General features: G+C 41.1%; 1 protein-coding gene across 1 annotated transcript in view; it reads left to right on the top strand.

Moving 5' to 3' along the window:
- Positions 1–282: 282 nt before the first annotated feature.
- The window catches only part of gcgrb (glucagon receptor b), a 55,494-nt gene continuing 48,517 nt past the window's right edge, over positions 283–7,259 (top strand). The window contains exon 1 of the mRNA XM_044339729.1: positions 283–441. The gene's annotated coding sequence lies outside the window, so the exon portion shown is untranslated. The remainder of the gene's footprint in view (positions 442–7,259) is intronic.

Raw genomic sequence — 7,259 nt, 5'->3', positions numbered from 1 at the left:
CAGGTTGGTTTGACAGAAATCAGCAGCGCAGAGCAGCAACAGCGGAGCATTAAGCCTCATCCAGCCCGACGCACTTCAGTCCACTCTGCAACAGGAGCGAGATTTAATTAAAAAAACAGACAGAAACAAACAAAAAACAAAAGTGAGCCTAGATAGTAACTGGGGGAGAAGAAGAGGAATTTATTGCCACAACTCCATTTTCTTTCTTTCTTTCTTTCCTTCTTTCTTTCTGTCTTTCTTTCTTTCTTTCTTTTTTCTTTCTTTCTCCTTTTTACTCTTTTCTTTCCTTTTTTCTTTCTTTCTTCCCATCCTATCTTTGGACACGGTTATGCGCCCGCGCTGTGCTCTCTGGACTGTACCTGCGGTGATGGGCCGGGCCGGGAGATGAGCAGCGGGTGGTGCGTGGGTGCCAGGGGCGCAAGAGGAGGTCTGCACGCTTAGGTAAAGTCTAATTTTTTTTGCTGTTTGGTCTATTCATCTGTTTATTCTGAGTCTGTCTTCTCTAAGCTTCAGAAGAGCAGGCTAGTGGTTGGCAGATACTTTCTAATAGAGCCTGAGTTGATTCTCTCTGTTTTATTCTGGAGGAGAGCGCAGCCTCAACTTTTTGGAGTTGTTTTTTTTTTCAAGAGCTACTGCAGGTTGATGTTTCCAGCAAAGGCGCTTTATATGTAGTCTAAAATATTTATAGTCCTATTATGTAGGCTACCGTATCACATCTGTCTACATTTCAAGTCTTGTACGCTACTGTAGTCTGTGTCCTCTGCCCGTCCACAACACAGAGATTCCACTCACTTTTCAAGCGCCTGTGTATTATGACTTTTATGGTCAAATACTGTAATGCGTGCGTGCGTGCGTGCGTGCACGCGTGTGTGTGTATGTGTGTGTGTGTGTGTGTGTGTGTGTGTGTGTGTGTGTGTGTGTGTGTTCGCGCGCGCTTCTCGCCGCTGATGGCAGCTGAAGCGCGGGATGTTACGTGAGCTCGTGGCCGCCTTATCACGATGAAGGAATGCGAGAACTTAGTTCCAGTAAAACGTTGTGTTTCCTTTATCAGCAAACTTTCAGTGCTCTTCATTAATTATCTGCTTGTGTGCTGATGACACTTTGCGTGGTGATGAAGGACATATAGGCCTAAGTAATGGTTGATGATGCCAGCGATGATTAAACAGTGGATGAGGTGATATGTGATATATGGATCTATATGAATCGATTGTATTGTGGGTTACAGCTTGTTTGCTGATACTGAATTAGAGGAATATGATCACTTTAATTTCTACATTTCTCCCTCTCATTGTTGTTCTTAATGAACCGATAAAGTCAGGTTGGAGTGACATGAAGTGCTTGCAGAAGGCTGTCAGTGGGCTACTAGATATGATGGATGTAAATATTTTGTTTCTACTGTGATTTCTGAATGACTATGTCGTGATCATGACACAGCAAGCGTTGTTTTCATGTGAAGGTGGAACAAAATTTTCCAAAACAAGATTTCCTTGTTTGTTGAACCCTAAATGTCTTGCTGTCTTGTGATCACTGTGCACAGAGCGCCATACTAGGCTCAGTGATCATCTGTAATCTGCAGACATTCAGACAATCTCTGCCGTTTTTTTTGTTTGTTTGGTTTTTTTACTGCTCACATTTGACATCTGCAAAGAAGAGTTTTTTATAGCCTAATGCAGCTGCAAACAGGCTCCCTGTGCTGCCTTTAGGGGCCTTGAGTGTCCCTGTGGTCATCAGAAGTTAGTTTACAGTAGCCTGTTGTGACCAAATTAAACATAAATCAATGTAGCCTAATTTTCTTGTGACAAGTTCACAAAATGATTCTTTCATATTGCAGTGACTGTGAGAAGCAAAATCCAATTATGTCAAGATTGCAAAATTAATATTTTGTGACAAGAACATTAAAACAATTACACAAATGCAATTTATGGCTTATATGTGTTGCACTTCGACACTCTGCACATCACAGGCAGGTTTCTGTGAAGAAAGGTTAAGCTGGATTCTTGTCCTGGGTCAACTGAAAATTTTCTTCTGCTTTAAAAGTAGATGAGAGGAGCTGATGTGATTGGCCATTACTGAAGCTTGCCCCAAGTACAATCTAATAATTCCATACATCCTGTTTTCCAGATTGTGCTCCGTTGCACCAGGTTCGCACTTGTATTTCATACACACACACATGCTCTTGAGCACCAAGTTTGTCTTCTTGATTGCACTCTGTTTCTGAATAACAGTGCCCTTTCTCCTCCTTGGTGTCTTTTTGTCCCCCTCTGTGTTTTCTTTCACTCTTCAAGAAGTAATATCCTAAGTTTACCTGCCTAAGGGTTCAGTAGTTTCCCCAGACATCAGACCAGCCTTTTGTAATGGTATGATGGCTGGAGATTTGATTTGCCTGGTCGGGATGGGCCGGCATACATACAGGGAACATTTACAAAGGACAGATATTGATTCACGTTGGTCTTAAAACATGGAAGCAGACGAAGTGAGCTAATGTCTTTTTTCCATTAACTTCTTCCTCCTGGCAGGACCCCTGTTGTCAAAAGCTGAGGTTTCACTGGCTTAACTTTTTCCAATCAATAAACCAACAAAGAAGGTTGTTGTGAAACAAGACAAGGCCAGCTTCATTCAGCAGGACTATGGATGGAGCCTGTGGGGGCCATTGTTGGAAGAACGTAATAGCTTTGCCCTTTGACTTTGAGTCCATTAATATATTGGACCCTCTTGTGGCTCAAGAAGATAGTCTCTGCAATATTTTCAGTTCACACATTCTACATTCTAGTAGACTTACGTCTAAGGCTGCAACAAACGATTACTTTCATTATCAGTTAACCTGTTGATTATTTTCTTGATTAATCGATTAGTTGTTTTGTCCATAAAATGTCTGAAAACAGTGAAAAATGTCAATCACTGTTTCCCAAAGTCCAAGGTGACCTCCTCAAAGGCTTGTTTTGTCCACAACAGTCCACTAGCCAAAGATATTCAGTTTACTGTCATATAAGGCTAAGGAAACCAGACAATTTCACACCTGAGAGGCTGGAATCAGAGAATTTGGACATTTTTTTCTTAAAAAATGACTCAAAACGATTCAATGATTATCAAAATAGTTGGTGATTAATTTAATAGTTGACAACTAATCAATTAATCAATAAATCGTTGCAGCTCTACCTATCCATGCTGTCTCTTATTATATTGACTCTATCACAGTTTCAAACAAAAAGTCTTACAGGCAACATGCAGTGGCAGATGATACACAACAAACTATTGGGACAGTTGCATTTTTCTTTAGCATTGATGCGTGACAGCTCTCCATAAAAGTAGCAGTTTTATCACATTTGCACATTCGCTTCCTGGACTTCTTCTTCTGTCTGCATGACACCAGATTTCATGCTGATCCATCCAGTAGTTGTAGAGACATTGTGAACATGGACGTCTGTGTAAAATTTTGTGCCAATCCATCCATTAAATATTGAAATATTTCATTGGATATTTGAGAACTTGGACCTGCTGGTGGCACTTAGATGAAAAGTTGAAGAATCATCAGTGAGTAATAAGGATTTATCCTCAGGAAAACCATGAGTGTTTGCACAAAATTTCATGGCAATCAATCAAATAGTTGATGAAATATTTTTGTCTGATCCAAAGTGATTGACCACCCGACAGACCAACAGGCTGACACTGCCATCCCTGTAGCCATAAAAATAAACCATTAAGCAGTGTAATGCATGGACCTGAATTTCAATTTAATAGAGCTACTTAAAGGTACCCAGTGGAGTTTTTGACCACCACTAGTAGTGCTAGGGAGCAATGTTTTTACAAGTGGGTCCCTGTTTTGTTTGTATTGTGCAAATGCACAAGGATGCACTGGTGTGCACATGAACATCGGTTGGTTTCACATCCTGCTGCTGGTAGCGGTGACATGCCAACAAACATAGCAAATGGCAGTGAAAAAGACAGTTAATGATAGATAATTATTGTACATACAAAATGAACTTAATTCTGCAAAAATCCAAAATAATATTGTGGAAATAGTAGTTACCTGGATGTAACTCCAACGCTAATGGATGTAACGCCCTCTAATGGGCTTCCCCATTGGTTTACCCCTTGAGGCTCCACCTCGGCACCTGAGAAAGATCTTTGCACTTACTGCCCAATCGGGGGGGTAGCAGCCTTGCAGCATCCTCCCCCTATAAAGCCCCAGCGCACTTGCGGTTCGTCTTCCTTTGAAACTCAGCAACAAACAACTGGGGCCAGCTGGGCTTGTGGTTAGATGGCTACTCACATACTCATAGAAATGGAGTTACAAATAGATAACTACTATTTCTATGTCGTATATGTTCTGCCCTCTAACGGGCTTTGCTATTGGTTATAACCTAAGCCATAGGCTGTTAGGGATGAGATGTACTCCCAGCTGGACTCGAACCAACATACAGCAGCAGTCCAACGGTCAAGCACCACCTGTCTTAGGGTCTCACACCGGACTGCAAAAAGGCCAGCAACAGCTGGCCGCTTATCAAACCTTAGTCTGCACTAGATGAGATCCTTCCAGACAGTGCACCAAGCACTGAATGAGACACAGAACCAGCAGTCATATCCCTGAGATATGCGATGCCCCTGGTGGAGTGTGCCCTCAGACCCGCTGGGGGAGGTTGACGCACCACCTCATAACTTCTGCGGATCGCATCACAGATCTAGTGATCAAGTCCTTGCCCAGACCGAGGGGCTCCCTCAGCCCGACTGTTGTGGCAGACGAGCAGCGGACTTACTGAAAGCCACTGTGGACCTGTCACTGGACCTTTCCGTGGTGCAGTGACGCCAGCGAAGCCTCTGCTGCTGCTGCTGCTGCTGCTGGGGATAAAAATGTGAGCCCAGCTGCTCAGCCCGGTGGCATAGGCGAGTCACATGAGAAGCAGGACTTGCAAGTATACATGGTGAATTTGTCTGCGACACCTGATAGTGAACAAAGTTTGTAGGTCAAGGTGGAGCCTTAAGGGGGTAAACCAATAGCAAAGCCTGTTAGAGGGCAGAGCACGTACAACGTGAAAGTATTACTACTGAAATACATAACTTATGAAAGTATATTGTACATTTTAATAAGCAACATAAATTAACATGGTAAACTTAAGTAATTAAAATAACCCAAAAAGCTATGTGTACAGTGACAGTACAATGGTTACAATAGCAAACAAACATGGATGTAAACATTTTAAAAAATCATCTTTGCAAATGTTTTCTGAAGAGGGAATTGCACTCAACATGTTTGTTAGACATTGAGGATACATAGTGCGTTTTGGTGAGTAACAATGACACAGTGCATTTTGGTGAGTAACAATGAGTGTAAATATAACTTTCATTTGTTTACCAGAAGAAAAAAAAACTCCACAGGACATTAACTTCAGGAGTGTTTGTCAGCATATGACAGGAAGAAAATCTGGACCCAAACTCTTTCCTAGCAGCACAATTCTGATTAAACTGTCAGTAATGTCTGAGGTTGGATTTCTGATGGTGCACCACAAACAGCCAGTCTATCACAAGCACAGAGCACTATTTAGTCACAGGGATGAGTAGAGAATAACATTTGATCAACGCTTTTATAAATGTATCAACGTTAATGGAAGCCAGGAAATAGTTTATAACAGATATCTTGATGTTGAACTGTAGATATTAATTAAAACTTGAACTGCTTCCCCCCCTCTTTGAATAAATCAATAGATGTTTGAATAGTAACACCATCAGAGGTTGGAAGGTGTTTTCTTTTGTTGCAGTTCTTTTGTGCCTGGATGAACTCCAGTCTCTCCTTAGCAGATCATTTCCACAGGAAGAATGATGTAAACACTGACATTTCAGCGCTCTGTTGAACTGCCAGTTAGTACTTTCACCGTGTTTTTATCAACGTCATCACGCAGGGAAAATACAGGCTTGGTATTTCATAGTACTACATGTATAACAAATGAAATAAAGCCTCATACAACAAAGGCACTCATCAACATCTCTTATGTATTCATGCAAACACAATAGATTGAGTGAAACCTTCACTACCAGAGCACTCCCCGCCACACATTATACTCTCTCCCAGGGAACCAGAGCACACTAAATAAAAGATAATACTGCTAGGAACTGTCCTCACCTGAGCCAAAGAACATTCATCAGTCAAAATCCAATCTACAATCTACAACAGAGAACATATTTAATGCTGATAGGATGGTTTAGTGTGTCTTGCGGGAACTTTAAAGTTTCTGACTGTTGTTAACATGCTCAGAATGAGAGGGAGGTTTATATAAAAAAAAACACTCTTGCATTTTTCATGTATATTTTCTTTTGCCGACTCCTCTATTTGATCTCTCTGTTATTTATTCATTAGGGTGGGTTGAGGTGCAGGGTGAGTGATTATGCAAGGAGCCTCACAAACAGCCATTGTTTATTTAATCAACATTGGCCCAGGTTTCTCACGCATGCTGTGCTCACACACACACACACACAAACATGCACACACATACACGCACACACAAAGAGAGCACATTACGAGCTGATTGCCCCTGCCTGGTTAAACAGACATTTTATCTATCAGCAAAAATCACATTAATTAATCTCCCCAGTCTGATGCTGATGTCATCAACATCATATTATTTAATCTCCCCAGTCGGATGCTGACGTCATCAATGTGAGACACCCCTGTGGCTAATTAATCCAGGATATGGCCGCAGGGCAGGGGCACGTGACAGCTTACAGGTGTTTTAAATTGCTGAGCTTCTACTACAGATACAGGAGAGTTAACAGTTAGGCAGGCTCTGTCCTCATGCGCTCATGTAAGTAAAATAGAAAGTGCAACATTTTCACAGGTATTGTCATAGTGGTCAGTAATATGCAGCGCACACAAGGAATCACACACAAGCTGATAAAATGATTATTACTGTGTATTATAACATCTGTGTTTGGGCACAAAAACACGTACTATATACTGATTTTCATACTACAGTTTGTACAGTATTTTTCAGTTAGTACAAGAAATTAATTATGAATGAACTTTATGATTTTATACTAACAGGAAATGATGTGAAATATGAGCCAATGAACAATCAAATGGAAACTTTGCTGTGCCCATTCACTAAAATACTTGTTCTAATCAGGATTTGAGTATGTAGTGTGCTCACATTGGGAACGTGACAAAATTAAGTCAACTCAAAATACTACAATAAAAAAATTGCTTGATTTTTGTGCTGGTGATGGACACTATTGCACTATGCACAAAGGAAATGAAGGTACAACACCAG

Source organism: Thunnus albacares, chromosome 3 (genome assembly GCF_914725855.1).
Source record: "Thunnus albacares chromosome 3, fThuAlb1.1, whole genome shotgun sequence".
Lineage (NCBI taxonomy): Eukaryota > Metazoa > Chordata > Actinopteri > Scombriformes > Scombridae > Thunnus > Thunnus albacares.
This window is presented reverse-complemented; position numbering and strand designations above follow the sequence as displayed.